This window comes from Boleophthalmus pectinirostris, unplaced genomic scaffold (assembly GCF_026225935.1).
Source record: "Boleophthalmus pectinirostris isolate CB_2022bp ecotype Guang Dong unplaced genomic scaffold, ASM2622593v1 HiC_scaffold_8, whole genome shotgun sequence".
Taxonomy (NCBI): Eukaryota; Metazoa; Chordata; class Actinopteri; order Gobiiformes; family Gobiidae; genus Boleophthalmus; species Boleophthalmus pectinirostris.
In genome coordinates this window covers 12728316-12741770 of record NW_026571515.1, presented here as the reverse complement: position 1 = coordinate 12741770, position 13455 = coordinate 12728316, and the positions used below count along the sequence as shown (strand labels likewise).

Genomic DNA, 13455 nt, shown 5'->3' with positions numbered 1-13455 from the left:
ACATAAAAAAAAAAAAAAAAAAAAAAATCAGTTTAGTTACCAAAGTTTCACCATGTTGAGTAGTCCTTTGTTATTCAAATCCATCAGTTTTCTTCCACATTATCAAGGGCCGGGTCGTGGAGGCAGCAGCCTGAGCAGAGTCTCCCAGACTTCCCTTTCCACACACACTTCCTCCAACTCTCCTGGGGGGGACCCTGAAACGTTCCAGGGAGCCGAGAGACATAGTCCCTCCAGCATTTCCTGGGTCTTCTCTGGGGCCTCCTCCTGTTGGGACATGCCCAGAACACCTCCCAAGGGAGGTGCCCAGGAGGCATCCGGAACAGATGCTTGAGCCACCTCAACTGGCTCCTCTCGACGTGGAGGAGCAGCAGCTCTACTCCGAGCTCCTCCCATGTGACCGAACTCCTCACCCTATCTCTAAGAGAGGGTCCAGCCACCCTGCGAAGGAAACTCATTTCAGCCACTTCTAGACACAACTGAACAACTAAGTCACTGCGAACACGCCAACAATCCAGCGGCCCCAGACAGCACCCTCCCTACACGCCACAACTGAACAAAGCCCAGAGTCACCGTGAATGCGACAAACATTCCATCATTACTCAGAGCTCATGACCATAGGTGAGGGGAGGAACGCAGATTGATGGTAAATCAAGAGCTTTGCTTTTCGGCTCAGCTACCTCTTCACCACAACGGTCCAATACAGCGACCACATCACTGCAGACGCTGCACCTCGTGAACAAGACCCCAACATACTTGAACTCCTCCTCCACTTGAGACAGGGACTCTCCATTCACCCGGAATCCAAATCCACTTTATTTATATAGCATATTTTACAAACAAAGGAGTATATTTTATGTTATAAAATTAGTCCAGGAACAATAAAATTGTGGAATCTTATGTAGAGTGAGAGTGTTCCAGCATGCATCCTTTCAAGATCATGTGTACCGTATTTTCCAGGCTATTAGACGCGCTCTTAAGCCTCCAACCCCATCAACAAATGACTGAGCGCCCCGCAAGCCAGAGCGCCCTATACACGAATCCACTCAGGGTGTCCCAGCACGACTTCAGTAAAGTACGAAGCCGCACTACCCACAGCGCACGCAAACACACACGGAGCAGACAGCGACTGCGCAGCGAAAAACACCCACAGCCACACTCATCACTCCACACAGACGAGGAACGGGACAGAGGAACGAACCGAAAAAGCGAGTGCAATGTGCCACTTCTAGACACAACTGAACAACTAAGTCACTGCGAACACGCCAACAATCCAGCGGTCCCAGACAGCACCCTCCCTACACGCCACAACTGAACAAAGCCCAGAGTCACCGTGAATGCGACAAACAAAGTCCCACTCACCCATCCAACTGTTGTGTTTCGTTTAAAGTCAGATGTGGTTTATTTGTGAAAAAAGTTTGAAAATAGACCATTTAATGACAGTGCGCCTTATAATCCAGAGCACGTAATAGCCCGGAAAATACAGTATTTACACCTGCACACTGAAATTGCAAGTGTTAATAAAGGTTATAATTAGATTACTTATACAATATGAGTGGACAAAATATGACCTTAGCAGTTCCCGGTCTTTGGTTTCCAGTCATTGCTTAGACTGCTTTGCATGTTTATTTGCATGCAAAATTTAACAATTTAGCAAGGTTAACCAAATGAAGAGAAAGCTCTGTTTTGGTACCCATTTCAGTCACATAATCCATCACAAACAAAGTCACACATTTCACACACAAAAACACAAAACACAACTCCAGGTATGTTTTTGATGAGGAAACATTATTAGTGGAGCTGTTAAGGACCAAAATAGTTCACTTTTATGTTACAGCCATGAAATTTTGCCAGATTAGTAACACCCCCAAGACTATTATTTCTGGATATTTGGAACCAAGTCTAATTTAACACCGGAGCTGAGAACTGTACACGTCACAAAATGGCCTACATGAAAACAAGGCTGACATAAAAACAACACTGCAAAATTCCTTTTTTACAGTCTAATTTGCTTAGTTATCCATTTTGTAATGTTGAACAACAATTTTTCATAAACTCCAAAGCATTAATGACGTCATATGACGGGTTTCCACCAGAATGTAAGGGTTGTGTGGGTTCCCTCCAATGTTCCCTCTAATTTTTCATATGTCTGGGCATACAGACAACCTCCGTGAGCACAATGAGGACCACTGTGAGCACGCTGTGGCCACACACCAGTATCACACCTGGGATCATAGCAAGTTTCATAGCTTATTAAAAGAATCAAATTACAACAGCAATTTCCATTAGTTTACTTTTAATATAACTCATTTGGCCCACTTAAAATGAAAAAGACAAAAACAGTTGATTGAAAATTGTTGTTGTGACATTTTGTAGTATGTCATGTGAGAGTCCTGCTTTGGCCTAGGTCGGTGAGGTCCAGTTTTGGCCTAGGTGAGGGTCTTGCTCTGGAAGAAATGAGACATATACACCTTTCAGACATAACATTTTGTTCACATTAAAACATTCATTTTCCACAATGACGTGTGCTGTAGCTTGTGTCTTTTATTAGCATTTCTACTACCAATAAATGATCTACTCATAATAGAATTTAATGATTCATATCCATAAATAAAACATCTTAATAAATCTCACTAGAATATGCACAAATTCGACTTAATTTTACCTTATTTTTCACGTCTATCCTTCTCACTTCTCCAATGGTTGTACACTTTGTCCAGGTTGATGGCTCCATCTACTTCTTGCTTTGACTTTATGCGCATCAGCACTTTCACCGCTTGTTCTTCTATTTGCACATATTCCGACAGCCATTCCATCTTAAAATAACCGTATTTCTTTTGTACTTTGGTTTGGTGAGTGGACGTATCACATTCACTGCCCGTTCGTTTCGCCATGATAAGGGGTTAGCATTAGCGTCACTTAACTCCGCCGCACTGTTATTATTGTTATATAGCACGTGTGGGCAGAGCACGTGCGCAAGTAGTGTCATTGCCGTGATTGGCTGCGTAGCGTAATTGCATCATATCGTATCGTATGATTGGCTGGACACATGTCACTCACTGAGTTACACAGCAAAATGATACAGAAAAATGTTATAGATCTATAATTCATTTGCAGTGCACTGCATAGGTTTTCTTGTGCGCTGAGAGTGTGTGAGCAGTGCGCAATTGCGCAGTTGCGCAGCTTAGAGGGAACATTGGTTCCCTCTGGTTGAAATTCAAGCTATTACAATATTTTATCTTTCAAAGCCATATTTTGGGGGGTTTTGATAACAAAAAACATTTAACCATCTCTAAAGATCTGTAAGAGCCATATCATAGTTCATAATGATAATTAAATGCTGCATGGAAGCCAGGCTTAACTCCAAACACTTAACAGAGATCTACCTTAAATCGTTAAACTTATTAAAAGTGCTCTAAGTGCAGCTGCTGCCACATTTGCATGAACCTGTACATGCCAAATTTGCCTTTGCACGCTGGCATCGCCCAGTACAGGCTACTTTAATAGCATTTGTCCTTTGCTGGGGGAGTGTGGTCCACAACGGTAACTAAGTCTGCAGGGCTACCCGGTCTACCCAGTCTGCAGAGCTGGGTAGATCTAGTGTCTTAAAGTACTAAAATTCTTTATGGTGTATTATAACTTTTCTGGGGGGAACATTCTAGCTTTGGCTAGAATGTTCCACTGTATGGCATTAAACATATCAGTCTGTGTTTATTTAGTTAAGGATTGAAAATGTGTCTATTGCTCAAATACCTAAAATGCAGACATCCTTACATTTAGCAGGGTCTCTTACTTGTCATCAGGGAATTGGATAAGGTTAATGTCATACTGTGAAAGCAAAGCAATAACATCTCCATGGAGACAAGCAGGTATTTTACCTTCCACTGGAAATGTTACTTCGTGAACCTTTAAAGACGTTAAATTGCATTGTCCTTTTACATAGCCTGTATATCTCACATTATGTGAAGAAAAAAAATATTATTTCAGCTCATTCCAGATCATTCGCAATGAAAATACGACACCATCTTAAAACCTTGTCGAATCTCGCCTTAATTTTGGTCATAATCCCAAATCACCATTTCCACAGTTTCAAAGGTGTTCTCAGTCTGGTGTGGGATTACTGGAATGAGCCGTCCTCCTCTGCTGTTGTCATTATTATTATTATTATGATACTGTGATGTGTTTTGGGGGGGTAAATTAATTTGGTAAGTAAGTAAGTCTTAATTTACATAGAGCTTTTCACAGACACATGTCACAAAGATGCTTAATAAAGCTTTATTCATTCAGTCCATACCCAGTGATGGTAAGCTACTATTGTGGCCAGAGTTGCGCCATCGGTCCCTCTGACCACCAGCATCACTCACGCACACACCACTTTCATACCAGGCAATGTGGGTGAAGTGCCTTGCCTAAGGACACAACTGGTGCCCCACTGTGACACCTGATTTTCCCAGTGGTCTCCCATCCAAGTCCTGACTAGGCCCAGTTTTGCTTCTGAGGTCTGACGGGATCAGACTTTGACAAGCCGGTAATGTCACTTACGGCCACACTTGGTGATGGTTGTGGTTTATTTGTGGCACACCGCAGATTTAAATCTGTCACCGTGACCCCTTAAAAGACATTGTAAGAGCTAATGTTTTTTATCTAACATTCATTTATTATGGTAAGGATAATAAACTGCAAGGTCATTTACACACTGGCAATTTGAATATTAATGCATAAAGATTTTTAGGCATAAATTTGTTAGTAGTATTAAATATGTACTATGTACTATGTTTTCTGCTGGGAGCAATAAATGCAATGTTACAGTCTGTTGTTCCTCAATATGGCATTAAACTTGTCTATCTCCTTGGAGACAAGCCAGTGGCGCAACCAGACTATGTTTACAGGTCAGATATATGGAGAGGTGACCCCACTCATAATAAGAAGTATAGTTGTTTTTATATGCATACTTTATACTTTTACTCAAGTTTCACAGTAGTACTTGTAATTGAGTAGATGTTTTGCTGTGTAACTTTTACTCTCAGATTTTCAGTCGTCTTTTCACCATTTGAACCAAGAAACTAAAAGGAAGACTGAAGAGCTGATTTAACCACTGAATATACAGGCTAAAGAAAGAGGAGGAGGAGAGAGAAATGAAGATAGAAAATCAAACCTACTGCCTAAAGCTGGACTAAACACCTTTGCCCACAAACACATTTCAGATAGAGCTGATAAACTGAGTGTTTCCTGGAGGACTAAAGAAGAGAGTGAAAAGGAGAGAGGGGCGGGACTAGGGGGCATGAAGAACAGTGTAATTGGTCTAACAGGCGTCCACACTACAAACTCCGCCCCTATAGCCAGGGATTTGTAAACAGAAACACCTGGCTTTAATCAGGGCAGTCCTGCCTGATGTCACATAGTACTTGATACCACAGAGGCCACTGGAGTTCATACACACTCATTTTTACAAATTTTTGTCCAGATTCTTTTGCAGATTTATCTATTTTGCTCTAAAATTACCAAACAAGCACAAAAAAAGTAATTAACACTATTAAAGATTCACAGGTGGGGTTCGCCACCTGCTTGTTTGGTCATTGCTCTGCCTGGAATGTGACATTAAACAGCTCTACTTCACACTTACTCAATTGCAGGTGGTTTTATAGCTCAAAAATCCCGAGAAAAACAGGCATTCTGACTGTGAGCGGGTCGCCTCTCCACAGATCTGACCTGCAACTTGGTCTGGTTTAGTTTCCATGAAGATAGAAAGGTTTAATGCCAAAGATGAAGCAATAACATCTCCATGGAGACCAGAAAAGTTACACAATGCACCTTTAAAAAAACACCATTAGTTCAGTAGCAATTTTTTGGGGGATTTAATTTTTACTTTCACTTTAAAAACAGCATTGAAACTGCTTTACAGTAGGTAGTGTCTTGAGAATACATATTCACCTTTATAACCTAATATATAAATAATAAATAATTTAACTTTATTTTCCAAAATAGGCAGTTTAAATAATAATTTAGCTCCCAGCCTCATTTCCATGTCAGCCATTTTGTGACATGTTCAGTATTCGGCTCCAGGGTCGACTTGGGCTTGGTTCCATATCCAAAAATGTTGGTCCTAGGGATGTTAATAATCTGGCAAAGTTTCATGCTTGTACCATAAAAATGAATTAGGCACTATTTTGGTCCTTACCAGCTCAACAATTAGATGCTATCTGTGTTGCAGCAGTCTCATAGTTCGCCAGCTTTGGCCTAACAGAAGAAGACCAGAGGGCACAGGGCGTCCGCCGCCTATTCCGACATCCCTTCATTACGACATCTCTCTATTTAGACGTGCGATTTTTCTTACACTTTTTAGTATCACTATTCCGACACGGTGTTCTCTGTAGATTGCCTACATGATGAAATGAATGAAGCACAAAGGGCCCATGCAGCCTCTGTTTTAGATACTTTCCGAAGGCTGGCCTATGCTCTTTTTAAAAATGTTTCCCACGACTCAGTTAGGACATTTTCCCACTGTCTGATATCCTATATGGACGAAGTATTCTCAGATCAAGTGCTTAGCTCTGGCCCAAGCATCTTATGATATATGGGAGCATAAAGTATAAAAGGCTCAGATTAATGTTATTCATGTTGGAAAAGTGGATTGGTTGAAAAATTATAAAGTGCCACTACTCCGACAATGAAAAAACCATAGCAGTGAATAGGCCTAACATAGAGCTGAAAAACAAGACAAACAAAAGTTGCCTCCTCATAGATATGGTTGTGTTTCTTGACATCAACATCTGTTAAAGCTGCAGAGAAGAGGAGAAAACATAAACTCGAGAGATCAAGAAAATGTGGGGATTAAAAGCATCACCTGTCCTGGTCACTGTAGGAGCTCTTGGATCCATCAAAAAGGGAATGGACAAATACACAGAACAAATACCAGGCAACGTCTCTATATGAACTCCAAAATACAACTGTCCTGGAATAGCACATATCCTCAGGAAAGCTCTGTCCATGAAATAAACTCTCTCAACACCCCAAGGTCTGAAAGTTCATGGAATGAACTGGGATGTTGAGTGAGAAGAAGGCCTGAAGATTAGTACTATTTTTTCCCTTCAGATTTTTGAAAAGTAAATCAAATTATATTTATACTGTATTCTAGGAACAATAAAGTTGTGGGGGACTTATCATAAAGCAGGTAGATTGAGAGTATTCCAGCATGCATCCTTTCAAGATCATATATTTACATCTGCACATGGAAAATGCAAGTAGCAGAAAAGTTTTTCAAACACATACTTTAAAAGTTACAATTAAACTGTACTTACATCATGAGAGCACTGAATATGAGCTCACCAGTTCACACTCTTGGGTTATACTTCAGGTTGCTTTGCACATTTATTTGCATGGAATTAATTAACTAGTTACTGAACCAAATCTTTAACACAAGCTGAGAGACAACATGTCACCACCAAATAATCCTACTTCACGGTTTTTAATTAGAACCCAAGAACTGAATGTACAGAAGACGACAAAATGAACAATGATTATCAGCACACCTTGCACCTAAAATTTCATCTAATATAAAATTACGCATACAGAAGACATTTTTCTTTCAGCTGAAAATACACTGAATAAAATACAACTCAACTGTTGTTGTTGTTGTTGTTTTTTTCTTTTTAACAGACCTGCAAACTCGTCAGCAAAAAAAGGTGACAATGACAGTTGTCATGACACTGAAATAACAAAAGAACCACAGAGAGACATTACGTTACTGAAAAACTCTTCTTAGCCTGGACAAGGGTTTCACAAGCTCTCTTTCGTTGTTTGGCCAAATGCCTCCTTCTGGCCAGAACCTCCTCTTCTGCCTTGGTTTTTCTGGCTGCGTCAGCGCTTGTGGATGGCTGACAGTCGAAAATTCTCCGTCTTTCCATCTCCTGCAAGGTTTTCTGCTTTCTTAAGGCTTTGTTCTTGCTTCCAGCTGACAGGATGTTTTGGCACATCTTTGATCTACCAGCCCATACAGTACATAATGTCTTTTCTGTTAAACATCTCTATTGCACTCTGCTTTCAGGTCAGCATGGTGTGTTTGATGGTTTGGATGGCACTAAGAGCGTTGATGGTCATGTTGCCACTTTGAGTTGATGATTTCTGTCATGTAACTAAAAGCTGACTCTACCTGTGGCCCATGGAAAACTGACAATTCTACCTGTACCGTTTTGTTGAGTGCTGGATATCTTCCTGTTTCAAAGACATCTGCCCACCAGCTGACAACATCATCTCCATCTGTGAACTTTGGTAGGCTCTGGTCTACACCATACTGTAAAATCTGACATAAGATAAGAACCATTTAATTATTCCACAAGGGACATTTAGCTAAGAAAAATACACCAACAGTAAATATCAAAAGCATCCACACAAGACTCAAACAAATATTACACACTAACATTATGTACATTATTCAGCTAACCTCTTGCTGAACATCAACATCAGCAGGGAGAAGAGAGTTTAACATCTCCATCAGTTTTCTCAGCAAACGTCACTTGGAGTGCCCCCTTGCAATAGGGTCAAGAGCAGACAGGCATTGCAGGGTCATACTATCCAGTGTCAGCTTGCTCTGTAGGTATTCCCCACATGAGATGTATCCCTGGAGTACTTGGTCCAGGAAGGGCTTCAGCAGCTGTATAAATATTAACAATAACACACTGGTATAAAGTGCTCCTTTATCATTGGCAAATGGCTTGTGTCCAAAGGTTAGGTAACTACATTTTAATCCACTCACATGGTGCTTTGGATATCAAAACTCTAATTTGATAGATATTCCCATTAATTTGGCCACATTACCCAGCCTACATTACAACTCCAGTGGATTGATTGATTGATAGCATTTATATAGCACCTTTCAAGATACCCAAAGCACTTTACAGTTCATTATTCAGTCACTCCACACTCTGTGGTGGTAAGCTACTACTGTAGCCACAGCTGCCCTGGGGCAGACTGACGGAAGCAAGGCTGTCAATCTGCGCCATCGGCCCCTCCAACCACCACCACTCACGCTCACACCACTTTTATACTAGGCAATGTGGGAGAAGTGTCTTGCCTAAGGACACAATGACAGTTTTTGCCACTGGCGCCCCACTGTGGCACCTGGAATTCCTCGTGGTCTCCCATCCAAGTACTACCCAGGCCCAGCCTGCTTAGCTTCTGAGAGCTGACAGGATCAGGCTTTTACAAGCCAGTATGGCCACATGGGATTGATTTACCTTTCCCACCAAGGTCCTTATGAAAAGACTGAATGCGTCTCTGGGCTATTTTATTCACATGATGAGCAGCGTAGAGTTGTTCCAAAGGTTCTTTGTACAAAGCCTTTTCTTCATCCATGAACCCAAAGAAAAGGACCTTGTAAGCAGGAAGCATGGTTTAAGTGCTGAGTCCAACATCATAAGATGACAGCCAATGTGTGGGACAAATCTCTTTGGAGTTGATCCAGGAATGCTCATGTATTCACAGATCTATTGGAGGTAAGCCCACTGACTAACAGAAAGAACACATATCTCAAGTTAAGACTCAGTCCCTTATAATATCCATGATATCATATGGAGGACAAGATCAGAAGAGTATAATAATAGGGCCATCAAATGGCCATCAAATGACCAAACTGTTAGCGGTTCCAATCCTGTCTCCTGCTGCCCACATGCCAAAATGTCCTTGGGCAAGAGACTGAAATCCAAATTGCTCCTAATGAGCAGGCTACCCACGCAGAAGCTGCTGCCATTGGCATGAATCGGTGAATAATAGGCCATTAAGTGCTATGAAGGTGGAAAAGAGCTATACACTCCTGTATGAATTTATGTGGTCAGAGGCCCACTTGTGATCAGCATGAAGGTCACCGAAGAGCTGTTCTAGATGAACATTGAAAGCACTGGAAAATCTCTTGGCCGCATTATGCATGTGATGGCATGAGTCCATGTCAATATCTAGAAGCTCTGGGCAATGGTTGCATTGAACACTAGTTTCTAGGCCAGTCTTGCTGCCTCGCATTACTGCATAGGAATCCATCACCATGCTCACCAAGTTGGGCCACGGGAAATTGTTGTCCATGAAAAAATTGTCCAAGGCTTTCTTCAGGTTTGCTGCAGTTACTGTAACAACTTCAAACAAGTCAAGGTGCTCCACATCAACAGCCTTCCTCTCTTGGTTATAATAGCTCACCAAAATGGAAAGCACCTGAATAACTCACATTTTTAACTCACATATCCGTTCATCACCCTCGTTCAATGATCCCTTGCCACACTCAGTTGAACTAGTGGGAACCAACTCACATGGAGCTGATGATGGCCAAGACATTCAAAATTAACAGCACAATGAGGAATCTTATTCAGATGTTATTTGAGCCAAGATCAAAGTGAGCCTGATATTGCAATAGCAGATACAGAGCTGAGCCAAAATATTACTGCCCAACAAACTGACCCGATCACCGAGTCAATCCCTGACACACCAAATGTGAAAAAGTCTGAAAGATTGGGACGAGCCCCACTCATTACCCATAGATGGGCCAACCCCTAATATCACTTGCCCAAAGATTCTTAGACAATTTTAATCAAGCTCTTGAATATTTTGGTGACTATGAAAGCTCTCAGATCTATAATGTTTAGACTAAGCATTTAATTACATGACGGGACTCATGTTTATTCAAGGGGCAGGGTGTAACCCATGTAAACATATGGTTACTAATATTTTATCGCCTAAAAATCTTATTTTGAACACTCCTTGAATGCACCACTTCTTTCCTAAGTTCCCTTGAATATATCGTGCACATGCGGTCTGCACTTTTCTAGAGACGGCAGTGAGACACATAGAGCATGTGAACAAGATACACACTGAGTCAAACAGTCTGAAAAGTGTAAAACAATGAGTGTGTATACATGCACATCAATAACCCGGTTATTAGTCATAGGCCGGTTATGTCAGTATTCGAGTTACTGCGTATACATGCGCACTGAGAAACCGGGATACTCATATCCGCGTATACATGATCAAATGGAGTATCCCGGTTTCTTGACATAATCTTACAAATGCACAAGCGCAAAAATTAACTTAAATCAATTTCATAAACCAGGAAAATACAAACCGTGAGCTCCTTTAGCATAAGAAGCTAAGGAGCTACAAGATATCCCACAATCCACTGCTCAGATTAAACCAACAGATTCTTTTCATCATTAAAATCTTCTGCATAAATAAACTCAACTTTACAACATCTAAACCATAACCACTGTAGAGTCACATCAACCCGTTTGATAATATAATTCAGCTCTGATCACATTTGTTTACGTTTTACAGAAATAAAACTTAAAACTGCATCGCTAATTAGCATAAACTGTTAGCGGTGATAAAAACAACTCGCTCCTTGTGCCGCTGATGCGATCAGCTTCTTTTGGACTAAATGACACGACTCAGTGGATTATGTGTGTTCTTTTTGTGACAGAAGAGGTGCTAATGATGGTAAGTGTGTTCCGTGCGTATACAGTATAGGAGATAGTTCATGTTTTAGCTTTTCAGCGATCACACGAGTGCAGGTCATACGAGTACAGATTGTACGTGTGCAGGTTTAGCGCAGCTCTAATTTTTTTTAAATTTCATTTCTCTCATGTGGTCACTTTATTTATGTTGGTCAATTTATTTATATCGCTACTGTTATGGTGAAAAGACTGGAAAGTGTCTTTTGGACACATGCGCACTCAACTTTATGTTGCAGTAACCGGGATACTGTGTATACATGCCAGAAGTATCCCGGTTACTATCGGAATAAACCAGCTACAGTAACCCGGTTTCTAATAACCGGGATACTGCCATAACCGGGATACTGAAACTGGGGTACTGCATATTCATGCATCAAGAAACCGGGACACTCAAAAACCCAGATCATAACCGGGTTATTGATGTGCATGTATACGCACTCAAAAAGTACTTTAAACAAGTTCTAACTTAAGGTTATGTACTTTACAGAGCCTTTTGAGTGTCTTACTCCCAATTCTAACAGAGTGGAGAGTGTTTGTTTTCTTGGAAACAGGATTGACAAGAAAACAGGATTCTCTTTTGTTAAGTTTTCACCCACTAAATACTGTTATATGTATTGGAAAAGCTAAAACCAGTGGGAGTGTTGAATCAAACAGGTACTGAGTACTAAATGGACTGTATTTATTTTATTTGTGGTTTATATGTGAAGCACTTTTACAAATGCACTATAAATATTTGAATAAGAACTTTTTTTAAAAATTACATTTCATGCAGTGCATATTAAGCACTTTGTCATTTAATTTATGCGTAAACTCATAGGAAAACATTTGTTTACCTAATTAAAGTTAAAAAAAAAAAAACAACAACAAAAAAAACATTTAATTTTAAAAGCCTTAAAAAAGGCTGAACAGATAATTTGGTTTTACATAATGCTGTGTAGAATTTCATTTTGAATTCACTGAAGGAGTCACTGTAACACAACAATGTAATTTATTTAGAATATTGTATGAGATCTAATTTTATTTAGAAACTACTGTTGAAATTTATTTTATTCATTGTTCTGTACCATATGTGCAGACCTGGAACTGATCTTGGAGTGTAATGCTGACAATGATGGGGAGCCAGACCCAGTGAGAACTTCATAAGAATCCTGGAGCAGTGTGTTCAGCTGCTTGGATTTCAAGAAAAAGACCTTCAGACCTGACCACTTTAAATAGTCAGATCCCAGATAAGAAACAACCAATCACATTTTGGAAAAGACACTTTCAAACAATCTCAAGTCTTACACATCAGGACCAAGCACTGAAAGACTTTTTGCATTCCTATCATTTATTTTATTTTATTTTCAAAAGAGCTCAATACTTTTGTCATCTGCAGAGGTTTACTGTGCCGTTGTTAAATTGTATTAAACCTGCAGGCTGTTCATCTTTAAATTCTTTCATTTATACTACTCCTTCAGAACCTAATCTACAACCCTACTAATATTATTAAGCAGGTGTTACGTACAGAAGAGAAAATGAACAATGATTATCAATATACCTTTCATCTAAAAATACAAAGTCAATTTACACACACAGAAGACATTTTTCTTTCAGCTGAAAATACACTGAATAAAAAAAACATTTGTTGACTTTTTTTTTTTTTTTTTAATCATCGCTATTGCCAAGTAAGAATTATGAATGTACCTCTATGTATGTCACATCTGCTGTCCAGGCCCAACCAGGAAGTAAACTGATAAACTTAAACAAAATAAAAAAAGTAAAAAAAAAAACTAGGCAAGATTTTTCGTAAAATATAATTATTAACTATGTTTTAGTGAAATTAGTAGTCCAATCTGTCATATGCACTTTAACCAATTACATCATAAGCAGATCAATATTCTTTATAAACTGTCGATGTAATAAGGAGTGTCTTCTTCATATTTCTAAGGCTTCTCTTCTTTGGTAGGTGAGACGCTCCAAGTCAGGGCAA

The 13455-nt window shown here is 40.0% G+C and overlaps 1 pseudogene; it reads right to left on the bottom strand.

Moving 5' to 3' along the window:
* Positions 1-9102: 9102 nt before the first annotated feature.
* On the bottom strand, positions 9103-9219 carry LOC129412470 (5S ribosomal RNA; annotated as a pseudogene).
* Between the last annotated feature and the right edge of the window lie 4236 nt (positions 9220-13455).